This window comes from Callithrix jacchus, chromosome 4 (genome assembly GCF_049354715.1).
Source record: "Callithrix jacchus isolate 240 chromosome 4, calJac240_pri, whole genome shotgun sequence".
Lineage (NCBI taxonomy): Eukaryota > Metazoa > Chordata > Mammalia > Primates > Cebidae > Callithrix > Callithrix jacchus.
This window is the reverse complement of record NC_133505.1, coordinates 18,456,010-18,477,376: the sequence shown is the minus strand read 5'-3', so window position 1 is coordinate 18,477,376 and position 21,367 is coordinate 18,456,010. Positions and strand designations below refer to the sequence as shown.

The following is a 21,367-nucleotide window of genomic DNA, read 5'->3' as shown; positions in this document are numbered from 1 at the left end:
ATCTTACCCTACGATGTTAGAAATCCACACGAGATTAATATTCAAATACATGAACATATCTTTGTTTTCATTTGCAGCACAGGATCTTTTATTGTAGTTCTGCTTAATGCTGAATAGGCTTGAAAAGATATATCAAGTACAGGTGTAAACAACATGTGACTTCATTAAGGTAGATGTAGCTATATTGCGGTGATGGCAATTTGGTCAGATTCATAGGACAATGAAGATCTATCAGGGTAAGAGCTCATGATCTGAATATGCAGACAGTCTAATAATTCTTACCATATGTATGTTTATTTTTTGTAATTTCAGGACAATTTTTTTAGAGACAGGGTCAAACTCTGTTGTCCAGTATGGAGCAACAAAGTGAGACTGTGGAGGGCAGTGGCACGATCATAGCTCACTGCAGCCTCCTGGCCTCAAGCAATCCTCCCACCTAAGCCTCCCAAGTAGCTGGGACTATAGGCACATGCCACCATGCCAGGTGTTTTAACTTGGCTCATGAACTCTATCATATCTGTTATTGTAGAGAACTGAAGCAATCCGAAAGAAAAGTGTTTGGAGACTTTGAGTAGATTCTCAAGACAAAACCCAAATGCTGAAACGTTGATGCCCTCACTACAGTCGGTACAGGAAAAGGTGAATATTATCCTGGATGCCCTTATACTGATGCAAGTTGCAAAGGTGAGAGCTTGCATCTGTCAAAGTGTAGAGTTGGTTCTTCTTACATCATAAAACGTGGAAGCTAACATCTCAATGACTTACCTTAAAATCCCATTTTTTCTCTTTTGATCATACTAATGCATTTTGGGGTACAAATAAGAGAAGCTATTTTCTTTGCCAAAAATAGCTTGAGAGTATGATCTGAGCTGAGATATAGAAACTATAGAATACCTCATATTTCTTCTCTTGAAAGCTGATTACCCATCTATCCACATTCATTATTCTGTAGTTTATTCTCAGTGTATTTTCCTAAGATTTGGAAATTTGACAAGTTCATAGATGGGGCCCAAAGTTTCAAACACTCCCTGTATTAACAGTAGATTACAAAGATAGCATGAAAAAGAGGAAAGCAATTGAAGATGCCAACTAGTGCACCTAAAAATCAATCTAATAAACTTGTCATGTGGAGTAGCCAAATACAAAATAATTCACATGTGATATCAGTACAATTTTTTCCTTAAAACAAAAATTTCCTTTTTATTTAAAGAAAATAAAAAATAAGAGAAAGTAAAGTATATGAAGTATCACACTCAGAAATGGCTTCTTCCTGTCATGCCTCAGGGATGTGAAGCAAAAAGATAACAGGTGTATAGATCATAAAGCTGGCAGGTTATGGTATGAGATCTATTGTCCCATCTCCAGCTAGCAGCAAAAGTTCTGGTGACATGTGAATTAATATGAAATCAGGTTTCATAGTGATTTCAAAGCAAGTTTTCACTTTAGTTCAGGGCTGACAGAAATATGTTTCTTTGGAGGGGAAGGATGATGTGACATAGTGATTGAGTCTTGAACCAGGGACCAGAGTACGTGGATTCTTGCCCCAATCCCATCTCTTGGGTTCTTTGTGATTTGCTATCTCTGATCTTCCATTCCTTCCTTTTCGAAGAATATTGCGTGCCATGCCTGCATCGAAAGAGTCTTGCAAGGAAGATCCAATGAGGAAAAGCAGTAGAATTACCTAATAATATATAAACAGTACTGTGCAAGTGGAAGGTGTCATTAATGACATCAGAATGTCTTTGCAAGTACAAATGAGGGTGACACTGTGTGCATGTGTACTGCAGGATGTGGGTCCAGTCACATAGTGGCCCTCCCTGGTGACTCAAGAAAGGATGCACATCTCGGCACCAAAGGAGACCTGATTTTGCCAAAGTGAAGAAGCAAAAATGATGCCAGAGACCAAACGGCAGTGTAACATTATTTATAGGAGACTCTGTATCACAGGACATTTATAGGGAGAAAACTTACGTGTAAAAAAAGAAAACGTACTTTCATCTAGAACAGCTAAGAAAAATGAATTAAAAAGAAAATTCTGGTAAAAATTTAAGCCAAAATGAAACGAGAAACTTGAGGAGTCTACCAATGCTAGTTGTAATCCTTCTGAGAAACAGGAAGACTTGAGAACGAGTGAATTCCTAAACAAGGTAGAGCAAAGCTGTAGTTTTTACTGGTCTAACATCCTCTGTAGTATTAATTAGATACAGGAAACACTCAGAAGAAGAACTGAGAGAGCAAGAGAAGGAGAAGAAAAGGCAAATTTAAAGGATACGACTCCTGCTCCGTGGAGCAGACTCTGGCTTTAGCGCCCTCTTGTGTTTATTCAATATTCCGTGCAAATGAATGGGTTGCCAGCTGCATTATGGAGTTCTTGGAGATATGTGCTACGGTGATCTTGCAGATAAAAGCCCTTCTTTCTTAGATGAGAAATTTAACTGAGATAACTAAGTTTTAATCACTTAATTTAATCTTGTCCTATTTGGACTAGAATTTAGATGTCCTGATTTCTCATCTTTTTGCCACCTTTCATGGTTTTTCACATTTATAAGATAAGATCATTTAATTATCGGACAGTGATTTTCACTCATTTTTGGATTCTGTCTAGCCATCTGCACCCAAAATCGTAGTATAGCACATACCTCTAATATTCATATATAACCCCAAATTAACTATATTGTCACAATTTTATTATATCCCTTGAGATACAAGATACAAAAACAAGGGATAGAATTTATGCTTGCATTTGTCTATGTGAAGTTACTAAAGTTTGAACAATAAATAGCTAACAAAAATAAATTTAAAATAAATTCAGATAATTAAACTCAATATTATTTTAAGGAACTACAGTGGCAGAGATTCTAGGCCAAATCACATTTTAGAGAGGGAGAGAGAGAGAGAGAGAGCGAGAGAGAGAGAGACTGATTTGGGGGGAAATGTGAGCAATTTGTCAGAAAGTAAAAGAGAACTATTTGAATTCTTCCATCAAATCATTTTACCTAGGAAACAGATGATGAAGGATTGCCTTTTTCTTTTGGCTTCAAGAGACAATAGGCAGTGTTTCCAGCAAACATCATGATTTTGGCTCTCCCAAAGCCTTTGTATTGAGAATGCAGATGATATATTTGTCTCTGTTTTGTGCTCAGGTCTGGAATTTCCTAGAATGTTACCTACAAAACATATAGATATTAATATACTGAAGGACTGTTAGCACAAATGTCAACACTTTTTCTTTGTCACCTATATAACAATTATAGTATCATCACACTAAACACAGACTCAAACGTCTCTTCATTCCAGTGTTCCAGAATGGAACACAAAAATGGTATATTTTGATCTGGATTCATTGCCATCGATTAACGTGACATTAGCAAACACTCCCATCTGGGCAGCCCACTTTTGCATTTTAATTTCATTGCGATCAACGTAATGAAGCTGTTGGTGGTTTCTTCCATTTTCCCTAGTATTTGCCTCTTAAATTTGAACTGCAGCCCTTTGTACCTCAATCTGTTGTTACAGATGGAATTTTTTAGAATGCTTTTTCTGTTTCTCCGAAGCAGTTAGAATAGACAAAAAATCACTTCACATCATAAGTTTAAATTCCACCGATAAAATCAAAACTTTTATGAGCCATTATGCAATTGTCCCATAGAGTAAAAGGTTCAGCTGAAAAGTGATATGTATTATTATTTCATTGTAACTTAATAAAATCTTCCTAGGGGAAGTCATTATTTATTTAAAAATAAAAAGCAGTAGAAATCTTTGAGGTATTTTTTTACACCTTTCAGGCTAAGGTTTAATATTCATACATGTATACATACACACAATGAATACATATACAGTTAGAGGTAAAATTTCTGAGAGAAACATTTTTATATTAAAAAGGGGCCAGGCGTGGTGGCTCACTCCTGCAACCCCAGCACTTTGGGAGGCCGAGACAGGCAGATCATGAGGTCAGGAATTCGAGACCAGCCTGTCCAACATGGTGAAACCCTGTCTCTACTAAAAATACAAAAATTAGATGAGTGTAGTGGTGCGCGCCTATAGTCCCAGCTACTCGGGAGGCTGAGGCAGAAGAATCACTTGAACCTGGTAAGTGGAGGTTGCAGTGAGCCAAGATTGCTCCACTGCACTCTAGCCTGGGCAGCAGAGCGAGACTCTATCTCGAAAAAAAGAAAAAAAAAAGAGGAAGGACTTCTGATTATGAACATGACCTCGTGATGGGTTTTGGACTGAGCTACTGAAAAGTAATGAACTCTCAAACTGGACAAAAATGATGAAGTAACTGTTTTCAGACACTGGACAACTTGCCACAAAGGGCTGTCATCCCTAGGAGATGGAATCATAGGCAGGTAGATACAGCTTGCCTTCAGCTTTCTGCCTGGGGCACTTTCCACACTGTGATATAAGCAGTTCACCCAGATGGACAACAGTGGTCTTGCTGGGTGGAGGAAACATTAGAGTTCAGGGCCACCGAAGCCATTATAATTTTTGAAGAGGCATCTCCAAAGATGAAAAAGCTACACAGAAAAGTAGCTCTAGAAATCTGCATGTAGGTTCTTTTGAGTCATGGCCATGCACCTGTGAAACTCCATGATTTCTGGCAGATAAGAAATATAAGAGGTTCTGAGTTGAATAGGTTCCACAGTGCTGAGATGCTGCAGGTTCCACACTGCTGAGGGGCACTGGCCATCTGACCTGGCAGAGTGGAGTTATTTCATATAATACCTCAGGCATTCTGTATCACAGAAAAGCCACACCTTAAAATAGGGCTGATAAACCAAATAAAAAGGGAACAAAAGATTTGAATTAGAGATTTCATTTTAAAAAGGTATACATATATAAATGGTTAATAAGCACATGAAAATTTGCTCAATACCAGTAGTTATTAGAGAAATGTGAATTGAAACAACAGTGGCCTCTCCACCGCTGTACCCACTGGAGTGGCTGTAATAAGAAACAGGAATACCAAGTGTTGGCAAGGGTGTGGAGAAATAGGAACCATCATGCATTCGAGTAGAAATGAACATGGTATATACACTTGGAAAAACATGGTTTATTGTAATGTTGAGCAAAAATTTATATTCAGCCTAGCAGGTTCACTCCTAGAAATCTACTCGAGAATTAATAACATATCTACACAAAGATGTCTATGTGACTGTTCACCACAGCATTATTTGTAATAGCCAAAAGCAAGTAAAGATCTAAATTTTCATCAGCTAGTGATCGGATAAACAAATGTGTGTATCCAGCAATGAAATTGTATATTCAGCAAATAAGTGGAATGATTACTGGTATATGCTGTAAAATATAGTAAGCTAGAAAAACATGCTAAGTGAAAGAAGCCAGGCACAAAAGACTATTGACTTTATATGCAATGTCTAGAAAAGGCAAACTTAGGAAGTCAGAAAGCAGATCAGTGGTTGTCTTGGGCTGAAGGTAAGATTTGGAATTGACTGGAAATAGCATGAAGAAACTTTTTGGAATGATGGAAATGTTCTTATAAAGGATTGTGGTGATGGTGACACAATTCTATAATTTCACTAAAACCATCAAACTGTTAAAAAAAAAAAAAGGGGGTATACTAGCCATACAGGAAATGCTACCTAATAAAGCCTAAAGTCAGTTGATTTACCAGTAGATTAACTGCCTGCCAGAATAAAACTCAACACTAAAGAAAGGCAACAAAATCCAAACTCTCAGCAACATAGCAGCTGCAATATCCCATACGCGATGAAAGTTACTAGACATGAAAAGAAGCAAGAAAATGTGACCAATGCCGAGGAGAAACTAAAGCTGAAAGAAACAGACCTGAGATGACCCAGATGTTGGAATTATGAAATAGAAACTTTCCGAGAGTATTATAAATTTGTTTGAGGATAAAAGAAGAGCATGAATTTTTTTTTTTAGTGGAAAGATGAATTTCAGCAGAGAAATCAAAACCATAAAAATTAAATACATGGAAAATCTGGAACTAAAAAAAGTCAGAAATAAAAAATTCACTGGATGGGCTGAATAGCAGATTGAAACATGCAGAAGGAAGTATCAGTATAAGTTAAATATAGACCAACAGAAAATATAAATTTAAATAGAAGAGAGATTTCTTAAAAATGAAGAATTTCAGCGGTTCATTGAGATATTATTAAGTGGTAACTGGGGTCATAGAAGGAGAGTAGAGTTCAGAGCAGAGGATGCATCTGCAAAAATAATGGCTGAATATTTTCCAAAGGTAAAAAATACTGCTATAGTTCGGATGTTTGCCCCAGTCAACCCTCATGTTAAAATTTGATCCCAATACTACAGGTGGGGGCCTACTGGGAGGTGTTTGGGTCATGGGGGCAGACCCCTCATGAATGGATTAATGCCCTCCCTGGGGGTGGTGAGTGAGTTTTCCCTCTGTTAGTTGCATAAGAATTGATTGTTAAAAAGAGCCTAGCGCCTCACCCACCCCTTGTGCCCTCTCTTGCCATGTGATCTCTGCACACACCAACTGCTTTTTGCCTTCCGTCCACCATGACTGGAAGCCTCTTGTGGCCTTTGCCGGATATAAATGCCCAATCTTGAACTTTTCCAGGCATCCAAATCATGAGCCAAATACATCTTTTTTTTTTTTTTTTTTTTAATGGAGTCCTACTCTTGTTGTCCAGGCTGGAGTGTAGTGGAACAATCTTGGCTCACTGCAACCTCTGCCTCCAGGATTCAAGCGATTCTCATGCCTCAGCCTCCAGGTAGCTAGGATTACAGGTGTGCACCACCATGTCTGGCTATTTTTTTTTTTTTTCATATTTTTTGGTAGAGATGAGGTTTCACTATGTTGGCCAGGCTGGTCTTGAACCCCTGACCTCAACTGATCTGCCTGTCTTGGCTTCCCAAAGTGTTAGGATCGCAGACGTGAGCCACTGTGCCTGGCCATAAATCTTTTTTCTTTTATAAATAACCCTGTCTTAGGTATTTCTTTATAGCAGCACAAACAGACTAAGAAAATGACTACTAACGTCTCATTAAAAACAATACCACACAGCCTGTGAGGGACAACCGTCTTTAAAGAGTTGAATTATCAGCTTAAAATCTGATATCTAGAAAATTATCCTTTAAAAATAAAGTCTGAGAGATTTTCAGTTGATAAAAGTTAAGATCATCTATCACTTATGGCTAGCAACATAAATATCATAAATAAGATATTAAACCCAAGTGCATCTTTAAAAAAATGACAAGTCACAACCAAATGCGGTTCATACCAGTGATGCAAAGATAGCTCCATGTTAGACAGTCTGTTGTTTTACCATATTAATGTTACAAAGATGAAAATTCATCATATCATCTTCATAGATGCTATAGAGGTTTTAGATATGTTCCTTGAGCTCTCAAAAGTATTAAATCATGAATAGATGGATACTTAATAAACACACAAAAGTTTCTAGGACTGCCACCATGTATAAGACGGCCAGGGGAATAAAAAAGAGAAATGAAAAGGAAGAAGCAACTGTATTGATATTTGTAGATTCTGTGATTGTACACATGAAAAACATAAAAACAAGTGAATTTGATAAGATATGAAGTTAATATCAAAATTCAATTAATTACTTAGAATCAGAGCATAAAATGACACCACTTACAATAGCTATAAGATTATAAGAAATAAATATAAGAAATATATAAGATCTATGTAAGATTTCAAATGCTACTAACATAAAAATATTATCAAAATAGAATGATAGGCCTTATTTCTGTGCAGATAGATTCAATATTGTAAAGTTCAGTTTTCTTAAAATATGAGTTTAATGTGATCTCAATTTAAATACCAGAGAAAAAATCTTCAGAATTAGATGAACTAATTCTAAATTCAATGGAAAAATAAAGAAGTAAGAAAAACCAAGTAAATTTTGAAGAAATATTAATAAATTGTTCCTGTCCATACTCCAAATATTATAGGTAATAATTAAAATATAGTTTATTATTGACAAATATATATCCCTATAAATGGGCAAGACTACAGAGTAAAAAAATCTATAAATATATATAGAATGTATATTTTGTATACAATAATATTTGAATTTCACATCACTAGAGAAATGATGATTTATTTAGTAGATAACAGTGGAGTGTTTTAGTAGCCAATCAAGAGAAACATTAATTTGAACCCCCACCTTACTCTTTTGACTAAAATAAATTTCAGATTGATTAAATATTTAGTATTTTTAAGTGTTTAATAAATATGAAAATACTAGTTAAAAAACTGGATAATTATTTTTAATAATAGAGTTTTTTTAAAAAACCCTTTCTAAACACTACACAAAATTCAGCAACCATAAAGAAAGACTAATAAATTTGTTAACATAGAAATGTGTTAAAAATTGCATGGATAAAAAATACAACATGCAAAATGAGTTATAAATGGATAAAATACCTACTAATAGCTAATCGATATGATTTAAAAAGGCCAATAATTCAAAGAAAAAATGAACAAGAACATGAAGAAACAGTTCATAGGAAGAGAGACGTGAAAAAATTTTTCATCTTTGAAAAATCTACCTCATTCATAAGTGAAATGCCAACTAAAACTTCTGTACGGTATCCATTTCCCACAAATGATTAACAATAATACAAATGTTTGTGTGCTATTTGAAAGACTATATTGAGCAACAATTAATTTCATATACTATTGATGACAGTAAAATAATTAGTCCGACCAATTTGGAGGACAATTTGACACTTTCCAACAAACATGAAAAATGCATATTTCTGGGAATTTATTCCATTTTTAGGAATTTATTCTTATTAACATACATGTGGGAAAAATTTGAACAATGATATCTATGTCATATGTGTAACAGCAAAAGTTGGAAGCAAGCTAAATGGCCAAATAAGGAAGAGATTCAATAGACTGTAATTTATGCCTTCAGTGGAATACTGTGCAGTCGCTGAAAGAACAGATAGTGAGGGTACTCACATCATATTGTTATGTTGGGTTGTATTGCATTGTCCTGTATTGCATTGCATTGCATTGTATTGATATGTCGCTAAAACATGCTAAGTTAAAAGGAAACCAAATTGAAGAACAATGTGTCTGTTATATGCTACCTTTTGAGAAAAACTATAAATATGCATGCACACATCTCTACTCTTATCCTTTACACAGATTTATGCTGCCAACATTCATGCCTTCTGGCTACAGGACTTGGGAGTAGGTAACAGGAAGAAATGGGACAGGCTGAAGCTTCATTCTATATATAACCTTTTGTTCCCTTTGAATTATTTACCGTTTGTATGTATTATTTTTAAAAATAGAAAATAAAAATGTTCATAGTTGAATAAGCAGAATAGAAACATTTCAGTGGCTTTCCATTGAATCCAGAGCAACCGTTTCTTTCCAGAGTACAGGCCCTCCTTGTACTGGCTCTTTCCCATTTCTTTCTTTTTTTTTCCCACTCTTGTTGGCCAGTCTGGTGTGCAGTGGCGCGATCTCAGCTCACTGCAACCTCCCCCTCCCAGGTTCAAGTAATTCTCCTGCCTCAACCTCCCGAATAGCTGGGATTACAGGCATGCACCACCACGCCCGGCTAATTTTTGTTTCTATTTTTAGTAGAGACGAGGTTTCTCCACGTTGGTCAGGCTGGCCTCGAACTCCCGACCTCAGGTGATCTGCCCACCTTGGCCTCCCAAAGTGCTGGGATTTCAGGCGTGAGCTACTGCACCCAGCTCTCCCAGTTCTTAAATCCCACCTTGTTCCTCCGACCTCCTCTCACACTGCAGTTTCCAAGTGTATTGACCTTCTTTCAGTTCCTTGCACAAGTCAGTTTTGCCCCCTCAGAGCCTGTGCACTGCTTGCTTTCTGCCTCCAACTCTTTTGTCCGAACTCTGAATTCTTGGGCACCCTCTTTCTTACTCTTTTGGCTTTGGGGTGGTCACCCATTCAGAGAGATCCTTCTTGGCTATCCACTCTAATGTAGAGCCCTTTTTCCTTAGTCTTTTCTTGGGGCACCTAATTCCTTCCATTCATACTTAATTTCTTTATCTGTTGGCTCCTATAGTATTTTCCCATACCCCTCCCCAGGATGGTAAAATTTTATTGTCTTGTCAATATAAGAGTACTTGACACATTGCAGCTGAGTTTGAATGCTAACATCTCTTGAATAAATTAGTTCATCCATTTAAGACCAAAAGTTTGTATTACAAGTTAGCATGAATAAATGTCTTACTGATTGGTATATAGGTGTAAAAATATGGCCCTTATTTTCAGTATTTTCAGCTGTCAAGATGCCAAATATTTTCTGCTGCTTTCTAAGCTGAACTTCCTGGCACAGCTGGTGTATATTTCTTGACAATCTCCAAGCTTTGATCACTTAATAAGAAAAAACAAGCACAGAAAAATGGTATTTTAGCTGTTACTAAATGGGCTAATAACACCAGTAATAGTGTTGAAAAATTTTTCCAAAGTGTCTAATTTTCACAATGGCATTCTATCTAACAGTAAACTAAGAGGTAAGCTGATATATTCAACCACACTTGCTTAGGCGCACTGTTACTTTGTCTACACTGATTCGTGAAAGCATTGCCCATTGTCAACCAATCTAAAAAGGACACAATAGGCTGGGCACAGTGACTCACACCTCTAATCCGAGAAATTTGGGAGGTGTAGGTGGGAGGATGGCTTGAGCCCAGGAGTTCAAGATTAGCCTGGGCAACATAGAGAGACCCCAATTCTACAAAAAGTTTTTAAAGAAGTTAGCCAGGTGTCGTGGCTTCTCAAGAGGCTGAGGTTGGAGAATTGCTTGAGCCCAGAAGTTCAAGGCTGCAGCAAGCCTGATTATGCAACTGTACCCCAGCCTGGGCAACAGAGTGAGACTGTCTCAAAAAAAAAAAAAAAAAAAAAAGTGAATACAATTTTTAAAGTAAATAAACCAAAAGAATATACTAATATATTCAGAAGTCAATAGTCAATATTGTTTAATTTTGCTAAAATCCAATACACAGTGTAATTCCAGAGCTGAACTTTAATAATAGTACCAATGTAACATGGGAAAGCTTTTCATATTTTAAACTGCTTTCCTACATGTTATCTCATTTGATGCTCACCATGAAACCACAATAGAGATTATTTTGGCCAGTGTTTTTGTCAAATTATAAAATATTAGACATGGAAAATGTTTATTGTCATTTACTTCTATTCCTCATTTTACAGATCAGGAAACTGAGGCCGGGAAACATAATGAAAATATGTTCAGGCCTCACAGCTAATGAGGGGCTAGAACCAGGATCTCAGTCCTCTCTTGGGCCACTAGACAATAGCTAAATATGCTTCTGCAACACCTTCATATTAGACAACTGACTTTTTAAATGTACAAATTAGTTTTAATACTCAATCAATTACAATATTTTTTCTTAAAACATGGAATATGGTTCTATCCAAAAGATAATCTACATCCCACTACCCAAATAAAACTATTATTTTTATTTTTGGGTATTTTCTTCAGTATCTTTTTTTGATTTGTATGCTTCATAGAAATGTGTGTGTGAGTGTGTAAGTTTTTTACCTCTCTTAAGTGCAAATTTTTAAATTTTTTAATGCAGACACAATATCTGTACACATTTACGCAGTACATGTGATATTTCATTACATGCATAGAATGTGTAATGATCAAGTTGGGTATTTGGGCATTTCTATCACCTCCAGCATTTATAATTTTTTTTTTTTAATTGGGAACTAATATGGTTTGGCTCTATGTCCTCACCCAAATCTCATGCTGAATTGTAATTTTCAATGTTGCAGGAGGGATCTGGTGGGAGGTGATTGGATCATGGGGGCAGATCTTCCCCTTGCTGTTGTCATGATAATGAGTGAGTTCTCATGAGATCTGATGGTTTAAACGTGTGTGACACTTCCCTCTTTGCTTTCTCTCTCTCCTGCCATCATGTGAGGACATGCTTGCTTCTGCCTTCGCCCTTCTGCTATGATTATAAGTTTCCCGAGGCCTCCCAGCCATGCTTCCAGTACAGCCTGTGGAACTGTGAGTAAATTAAACCTCTTTTCTTCATAAATTATTCAGTCTCAGGTAGTTCTTTATAGCAGTGTGAGAATGGACTAACAGGAACATTTTAAGTTCTCTCCTTGAGCTATTTTAAAATACACATCTTTTTTTTTTTTTTACAATACAGCTAAATGGTTTGTAAAATATTTGCAAAACATTGTCTCACACAGTCACGTAACTTCAAACAGTAAGTTCATCACCTAATATTATTGTACAAAGAAGCTCTGTGACTAGAAGCTCCCTGGGCCTCAGTTTTCTCTTCTGTAAAATGGGGATAATCATACTGCTAATTTCATAGGGCTGTTAGGAGGATTACATTAGTTAATTTTTGTGAAGAGCTTAGAATGAATTCAGTAACATGGTCAGCACTATGTTAAGTATTTATTACATTAAAAAATGTTATAATTAAATTCAAACTATTCTTTCCAATCTTCAACTCAGACCTTTATTTAATTTAGAAAGACACTTGGAAACTTTCAAATTTTTACTTGTCAATTTATTTCTGCCTCATTATAACTCATAAAAATGCTAGTTATTACTCCTGTTAAAGTAAAATGACAAAAATATATTTTTGCTCATTTTATTCTTACCAGTGGTCATATTCTTACCAAATAAATGTTTTCTCTGTGGGCCGGAGCCATTACAATGTTTTTTATTTATTTATTATAAATTATAAAATGATTTAACATTTATTTTGGGATATATGTGCATGTTGTGGGGGTTTGGTGTACAGATTAATTTGTTATCCAGGTGAAAAGCATAGTACCCGATAGACAGTTGTTGATCCTTATTCTCCTCCCACCCTCTACCCTCAATAGGCCCTGGTGTCTGTTGTTTTCTTCTTTGTGTCCATGTATACTCAAAGTTTAGCTGCCACGTTTAAGTGAAATCATATGGTATTTGGTTTTCTGTTCCTGTGTTAGCTTGCTTAGGATAAAGGCCTCCAGCTCCATCCATGTTACTACAGAGGACATGATCTCATTCATTTTTATAGCTGCATAGTATGTCATTGTATATATGTACTGTTTTTTTCTTTTAATTCATCCTACAGTTGACAGGCATTCAGGTTGATGCCATGTCTTTGCTATTGTGAATAGTACTGTGATGAACATATGAGTCCATGTGCCTTTACGGTAGAATGATTTATATTCTTTTGGGTATATATCCAGTATTGGAATTGTCGGGTCCAATGGTAATTCTGCTTTAAGTTATTTGAGAAATTGCTAAACTGTTTTCCACAATGACTGAACTAATTTGCATTTTCACCAGTGGTGTGTAAACATTTCCCTTTTCTCCACAACATTGCCAGCATCTGTTATTTTTTGACTTTTTAATCATAGTCATTCTGACTGGTGTGAGACGGTATCTCATTGTGGTTTTGATTGCATTTCTCTGATGATTCGTGATGTTGAGCATTTTTCATATGCTTCTTGGCCATGTGTATGTCTTCTTTTGAAAGTTGTCTGTCCTTGTCCTTTGCCCAATTTTTAAGGGAGTTTTTTTTTTTTTTTTTTTTTGCTTGCAAATTTGTTTAAGTTCTTTATAGATTCTGGATATTAGGCATCTGTTGGATGCATAGTTTGCAAATATTTTCTTAAGTGATCCTCCCCCATCAGCCTCCCAAAGTGTTGGGATTACAGGTGTGAGCCACAGCGGCTGGCCTCTGTAATTTAATTATATGCTCTTGGCTTAACATATTCTTCTTGGCCAGGAGCGGTGGCTCACACCTGTAATCCCAGCACTTTGGGAGGCCGAGGTGGGTGGATCACGAGGTCAAGAGATGGAGACCATCCTGGTCAACATGGTGAAAACCTGTCTCTACTAAAAATACAAAAAATCAGCTGGGCATGGTGGCGCGTGCCTGTAATCCCAGCTACTCAGGAGGCTGGGGCAGGAGAATTGCCTGAACCCAGGAGGTGGAGGTTGTGGTGAGCCGAGATCATGCCATCGCACTCCAGCCTAGGTAACAAGAGCGAAACTCCGCCTCAAAAACAAAAACAAAAACATATTCTTCTTATATTTTTATTATTCCTGAAAGTTTTTCAAATTATAATTTCAATACCTAGTTAATATGGTACCTAATGAACAAAGAGTAATTTACTTGTCTTGTTTCCCATTTTGGACAGTGAGGCTGTTTTCACTTTTTGCTTTTATAAATAATTCTGAAGAAAGCATTCCATATATATATCATCATCAATATCACTGATAATTTCTATAGGATAATGTCCATGAAGAATGATTACAGGATCAATGGGATAAGTATTTTTAACATTACTGACTCATATTATCAAAATGTTTTCTTAAAATGTTGTGACAATATCACTAACAGTGTGCAGAAAAACACTTTTCAAGGTCTTATCTTCATTAGTGTAGTCATTTAAAGGTAAATTGCTAAATTAATAGGTTAAAATGACTCAGAAATTGTTCTTTCACTTTGCATTTATTTGCTTATTAATGAGATCAAACATCTTGCAATTTGTTTATTTGTAGAATATCATTTAAAGCTCAATTAATCTGCTGTGTTTTTTAACAGCAAGCTAGGACACCACAGATGCAAAGCAATGGAGAGCAGAGATGTTTAGTGACCCCCTACTAAGCTGCTAAGTATGTCAAATGATATTGTTGGGTGCATTCATATGCAAGTTCTGAGAAAGAGACAAAGCAAAAGTCACAGACTTGAGCACATGATACAACAAATACTACTTCACACTGGCTCAGTTTTAGAACTTAAGGGTTTTTAGTTCTTTGTCATGGTTTTTACTAACCAAATGCTTTAATGAGAAATCATTAACTCAATATTAAAAGGAAATAATGGATAGCATGAATAGCTTTTGCATGATGGGTATAGAGGAGTGCTAATTAGGTGCATGTGGCAACTGAGCACTTGAAATGGGGCTCGTATGAATTGAGATGTGCTGTAAATACAAAAATACATACCTTATTTTGAGGACTCAGAACAAAGAGAGGAGAATGCAAACTATATCATTAATGATGTTATTGATTATATGTTAAAATGTAAATATTTTTAAATAGTGGATTGAATTAAACCTATTAAAATTAACGTTACATATTTCATTTACTTTTATAATGTAACTTCTAGAAAATGTATAATTGCATATGTGGCTACCTTTGCCCAGCATGGGTCTAGAGAATTATTATGATCTCAGATTTTAGGAAGAAAGTTATAAAATTTTAGTTTTTTGGGCAGAAATCTAAAGGAGAGGAGAGGAGAGGGGGAAGAGAGAGAGAGAGAGAGAGAGAGAGAAAATCTACCACATAATTAAATTAAGTAAAGGGAGTGCTACAGCATTGATCATTATGACCGGCCAGGAGGTCTCTGATAAACTCAGATATTTATTCACAGATTCAGATTGCAAAGGGCCTACTACAAAGAACAAACAGGTTGGGCACGGTGGCTCATGCCTGTAATCCCAACACTTTGGGAGTCTGAGGGGGGCAGATCACTTGAGGTCAGGAGTTTGAGACCAGCCTGGCCAACACGGTGAAACCCCATCTCTACTAAAAGTACAAAAATTAGCTGGGTGTGATGGAAGGTGCTTGTAACCCCAGTTACTTGGGAGGCTGAGGCGAGAGAAATTGCTTGAACCTGGGAGACAGAAGTTGTGGTGAGCTGAGATCACGCCACTGCACTTTAGCCTGGGCGAAAGAATGAGACTCTGTCTCAAAAAAAAAAAAAAAAAAAAAAAAAACCAAACATAACTAGCTGTTGTCAGGACTCTTACAACAGAACAAGGTAGAAGAAGCTAAAGGGCTTTGAACACTATGTTCAGAGCATGAAGAAGAACCAGAAAGGACAGGCACTGCTTAGGGAAGCTGGGAAAATATTAATATAAAGAAAATCAAATTATGCAATTCTCATTCTGTCTTTGTCCTCTATAAGGAAGACTGATCTTCAAACTGAAAAATATGAAATTTCTTCACAAGAAAAACTGAATTCAAGTTAGAAAAGTATATGCAAGAGAATATCAAGGTGTTAGAAATACATTTTCATCTCTGACTCCAGATAAATTATATTTCTCGGTGATTAAATCATTGATAGTCTTTGGCACTTTAACTTGATTAGTTCTAAAGTTGAACTAATCTAGCAACTAGATGAGTTCCCTGAGAACATGGGCCTGATCTGTTTCATTCACTGCTTTATTCCGGCATCCAGAACATTGCCTGGTGTAGAGTAAGTGCTCAATAAATATATGCAGATAAATAAAAGAACAGAGAACACAGAGTGGCCAGATGATTCAAACAGGAAAATGTTCTGATTTCAAAATGGGGGAAATAAGGATTCTGATTTGTATAGATACCCAGGCATCATCCAGGCAAGATGTCAGCAGTTAAAAAATTTTTGGAATGGATTAATTTGAAAAAAACCTTCCAATGTGCTAGGGTTCTTCTGCAATTTTACATATAGTTTAATCCATACAATAACACAGTCAACTGGTGCTATACACATTTTGCAGGTAAAACTGAGGCCCAAGAGGAATTTAAGTAACTTGCCTGGGAGTGATATAGCTTATAAGCAGAAAAGCTGGCACACAGAATACATCTGTCTGACTCCAAATTCAACTACTAGTTGTCCTCAGAAAGGAAATCATGATGACTCTGTGTATGAACCAACCTGTGTATGATAATCATGAGTATGCTAAACTGTCCCAGTTTCCTTTTTAAATCAAATTGCTAAATTGGTTGATGCCATAGATAACTTGTTTATGTGCTTTTTTTTCTTTTTTTAAAAAAAGCATTAAGATCTTTACCCATATCTGAATATATAAAGAAGTTTCTAGTAGAGGTACTCTACTGGATAAGACAGAAGTTCAGATACCTGCCAAATTCACCTTTGCAGAACTTCATAAAGCACACTGCCGTAAACACAGTGTAAGGGGATTTCATCCAGGCATTTGATAAGGTCTCTTGTAATAGCATTGCAAATAAGGCTGGATGACAATCAGACCAATTAGTAGTATGTGGAACCACGGGCCCCTATTGATGTCAAACTGAAAAGAAGTCTGAGTCTTGTGGCAAAGAGCGCTGTCCTTGCCCTTTTTGTATTCAAATATGTGGCCAGTGACTTGGAGAAAATAATAGCATTCCCATGTTTAGCTGATCACACAATTTTATACCAATTCCTACACTTGGACAGTTGCATACAGCCTCTCCTACTTTGTGTGTGAGGAGCTTCCTCTAGTAGAGGAAGTGATGTCAATGGAATTCCAATAAGAGGTATGTCCTATTTAGACATTTAACCCATGAATTTGTATATATACATTGTAAGTCATCTTTGGCACTTCAGCCCTCAGCCAACAGAATCTCAGTCTCCATTCCTACCATTACTCCAGAAGGGTTCTTGGGTATGGATGAGGCATTCTCCTTGGCATGCATTCAAGTTCTCCTCTGCAGCCACTAGTCCTGTCGTCTCTACCCCACAACTATGGAATATCTCCAAATAACTACTCTTTTATTCTCCCTGTTAATGAAAACTTCCGTTAGGGTGACGTGAGGTTAGTTGTTGACACAACTTCCTGCTTCAAAAATAATTCCTTCCTTCCCATCTACACTTGCGACCCCAGTCACAGCTCTGAATTGCGATTTCCATTTCTGACACATTGCCCTTGCAGAGACAGAAGAGGAGTCTTTATCCACCATCCCCATGTTAGAATCCTCTTCCTAGCTTCTCAGTGAAGTTGCCTCACTCTCAAGCTCCCCGGCATGTCACATTCCATTTGTTTCATTTAACTAAGATATATTTAGCTTTATGCTATGCTAGGAGCTGATAAGAAAATCATTATTACAATTAAATGAGATTTATTGAGTGCTTATTCTATGCTAGGAACTGAGCTAAGAATGAGGAATTAAAAAATATATATAAAGACATATTCCTTGCTCTTGAAAAATGTGAAGTTTAGAAAAATGTAGGTAATAAGTAAATCAACTTCAATTCGGGTAATAGATGCTAGTAGAAACACATGTGTGATGCTGTGAGACCTTGGTCTCTAAATCATTCTGAAGAGGAAATCACATGAGGGGAGTCTTTAAGAATAAGTACAACTGGCCCTGTAAATTAAAAGGGAGTTCGGAGTTCCAGGCAGAGTGTCAGCATGAATGAAGGCAAGAATGACTGCTGGGATGAAGTGTGGGGAGCTGCATTCATTTTAGCATGGGAAAAGTATACAGGCTAGGCATGGTGGCTCACGTCTGTGATCCCAGCACTTTGGGAGGCTGAGGCAGGCAGATCACCTGAGGTCAGGAGTTCAAGACCAGCCTGGCCAACATGGCAAAACCTGTCTCTACTAAAAAATACAAAAATTAGCCGGGCATGGTGGCATGCGCCTGTAATCACAGCTACTTGGGAGACTGAGGCAGGAGAAACACTTGAACCTGGGAGGCAGAGGTGGCAGTGAGCCAAGACTGAGCCACGGCACTTCAGCCTGGGCAACAGAGTGAGTGAGACTCTGTCTCAAAAAAAAAAAAAAAAAAAAAGCAAAGAAAAAAGTCTAGAGTAGAAGAGAGATGGCAGGAAACAAGGTGGTGAGAAAGATAGGTTGAATTTGGATCATAAAAGATTTTAGACTCTCTTTGGAATTATGTGGGAGCCAAGGAAGGGTTTTAAGCTGGCTTATGACAGGATCTGGTTTGCATTTCAGAGGGATCACTTCTGGCTGCTGTAATGGATTAAGATGGTAGGGAACAGACAAGAGGAAAGGCTGGGTGCAGTAGCTCAGACCTGTAATCCCACCACTTTGGGAGGCTGAGGCAAGGGGATCACAAGGTCAGGAGATCAAGACCATCCTAGCCAACAAGGTAAAACCCTGTCTCTACTAAAAATACAAAAATTAGCTGGGCGTTGTGGCATGTACCTGTAAGCCCAGCTACTTGAGAGGCTGAGGCAGGAGAATTGCTTGAACCAGGGAGGTGGAGGCTGCAGTGAGCTGAGATCGCGCCACTGCACTCAAGCCTGGTGACAAAGCGAGACCCTGTCTCAAAAAAAAAAAAAAAAAAAAAAAAAAGGAGGAAGGATTGTTAAAGGGATGGGTAGTCATAGAAACAAAAAGCGGTGAGGGTCTGAGCTGGCCCCTGAAAGCAGATGGGTTTGAAAACCATTTAGGAGGTAAAATAGAAAGAATGTCATAGAAATTTAAATTTGGGGGTGAGGAAGAGGGAGGAGGTATAAAGGAACCTGGGTTTCCGGCTTGGACCAGTTGGCAGGACATGGGTGTCATATACAGGCTATTGCCTAAAAGTGTAGGTTAATTAGGGGAATTCTTTTGGCCTCATTGTTGGAACTGTTGAGTTTGAGATGCTTGTGAAGCACACAGGGGATGCAGTTGCCAGAACTTACAACTCCAGAAGAGTGGGCTGGGCTAGAGACCATATTTGGTCGTCACATATGGACATCTTTATATGGACGTCATCAGCATATCATGGCTCAAAACCAGGGTCTTGATGAAGTCATCCAGGGAGATGGTATAAGATGATCAGGGCAGAGAACTAAGAATAAAACTATAGAAAAAAGTTTATTGTTAGTCTTTGTTATCTTATTTTGTTTTGTTAAAGTGGGGAATCTTGCAGATATTTTAAATGCTTACAGGAAAGAGATAAAGGAGAAAATTTGAAGATGCAAAGAGAACATATAAGTGATAATTTTCCTGGGGGCAGAATGTATTTATTTATTCATTTATTCAATAAATACTGAGTGCCTCTAGTAGGCTGGGAATAAAAGGCCCCTTCCCTCATGCAGCTTACATCATAGTGGTAAGGAGAGTCCCACAGGAAATAAATAAATAATAGGGTATGTTAGAAGGTGACAGGTGCTACAGAGAAAGATAAGGCTGCATAATAAGGATGAGAGTACTGGTGGAGAGGACAGTGCATGTGAGATTTAAATAGTGATTAAGGAAGAATTTCCTGAAGAGGCAACAACAGTTGAAAGGCAATGAAAGAGAGAGCCAGGCAGATCTCAGGGGAAAAAACGTTTCTGGGCAATCTGCTTTATTCGGAGTCTGCTGATTAAATGTTAATCTCATCTAAAAATTACCTTTATGGAAATGTCTAGAATAGTGTTTGATCAAATATCTGGGTGTAGTTAAGTTAACAAATAAGATTAACCATCACAGAGGCCAATGACAGAAGCAGGAAGACCAACTAAGAAGCTCTTGTGCCTGGGTGCGGTGGCTCATGCCTGTAATCCCAGCACGCCTGTAATACTTGGAGGCCCAGGCAGGCATGTCATGCGGTCAGGAGTTTGAGACCAGCCTGACCAACATGTTGAAGCCCCCGTCTCTACTAAAAATAAAAAAATTACCTTGGTTTGGTGGCGCACGCCTGTAATCCCAGCTACCCAGGAGGCTGAGGCAGGAGAATCGCTTGAACCTGGGAAGCAGAGGTTGCAGTGAGCCAAGATCTTGCCACCGCACTCCAGCCTGGGTGACAGAGCAAGACTCCGTCTCAATAAAAAAAAAAAAAAAAAAAAAAAAAAAAGCTCTTGTATGAGGACAGTGGAGAGGTGATGATGGCTTGAGCCAGGATGTCACAATGGAGGCATTGAGAAATGGTCAAAGCCTGGATGTCTTTGCAGGCAGCAGTCACTGTGCCAGGAGTCTAAACATGACAGGAAATGGTTTCTGTGGTCAAGTTCCTCACAACCTTTAACAGTTATTAAAACTGTAATTGTGGCCAGGTGTGGTGGCTCATGCCTGTAATCTTAGCACTTTGGGAGGCAGAGGCGGGCGGATCACCTGAGGTCAGGAGTTTGAGACCAGCCTGGCCAACATGGTGAAGCCTCGTCTCTACTAAAAATACAAAAATTAGCTGAACATGATGGCACACGCCTGTAGTCCCAGCTACTCAGGAGGCTGAGGCAGGAGAATCGCTTGAACCCAGGAGACAGAAGTTGCAGTGAGCCAAGATCGCACCACTGCACTCAAGCCTGGCTGACAGAGTGAGACTCCATCTCAAAAAAAAAAAAAATCGTAATTGATTATTTGTTCATGGCATCTCCATTACCTTGTGAGACTCCATCTCAAAAAAAAAAAAATCGTAATTGATTATTTGTTCATGGCATCTCCATTACCTTGATTATACCTTCCCAGCTTGAATCATACTTAATATCTTATTCCAGCAGAATGGCACTGGAACTTACAGGAAGAGAGGACACCAGTCACTACATCGGACTGATGCATACTTACTATCAGTCCTGCTCATAATTCCCAACAATCACAATGAATACTACTAACTCATTAAATCCCACATAGAGTGCCTTGGCTACTGAATGCAGATAACATAGAGTGCTTTATTAGGTCATAGAGTGTCCTCAGGTCTCCTTTAAGTGG

General features: G+C 37.7%; 1 protein-coding gene and 1 long non-coding RNA gene across 2 annotated transcripts in view; one reads left to right on the top strand and one right to left on the bottom strand.

Moving 5' to 3' along the window:
* Positions 1 to 438: 438 nt before the first annotated feature.
* Positions 439 to 21,210, bottom strand: LOC118152774 (uncharacterized). Its single transcript, XR_013533757.1, has 5 exons — positions 21,109 to 21,210; positions 20,341 to 20,408; positions 19,378 to 19,538; positions 2,997 to 3,167; positions 439 to 1,681 (listed from the first exon to the last, which is right to left on the bottom strand). It is a non-coding gene; the product is annotated as an uncharacterized LOC118152774 (long non-coding RNA).
* EDN1 (endothelin 1) overlaps positions 11,721 to 21,367 on the top strand; it is an 89,614-nt gene continuing 79,967 nt past the window's right edge. Inside the window, exon 1 of the mRNA XM_078368354.1 lies at positions 11,721 to 12,005. The gene's annotated coding sequence lies outside the window, so the exon portion shown is untranslated. The remainder of the gene's footprint in view (positions 12,006 to 21,367) is intronic.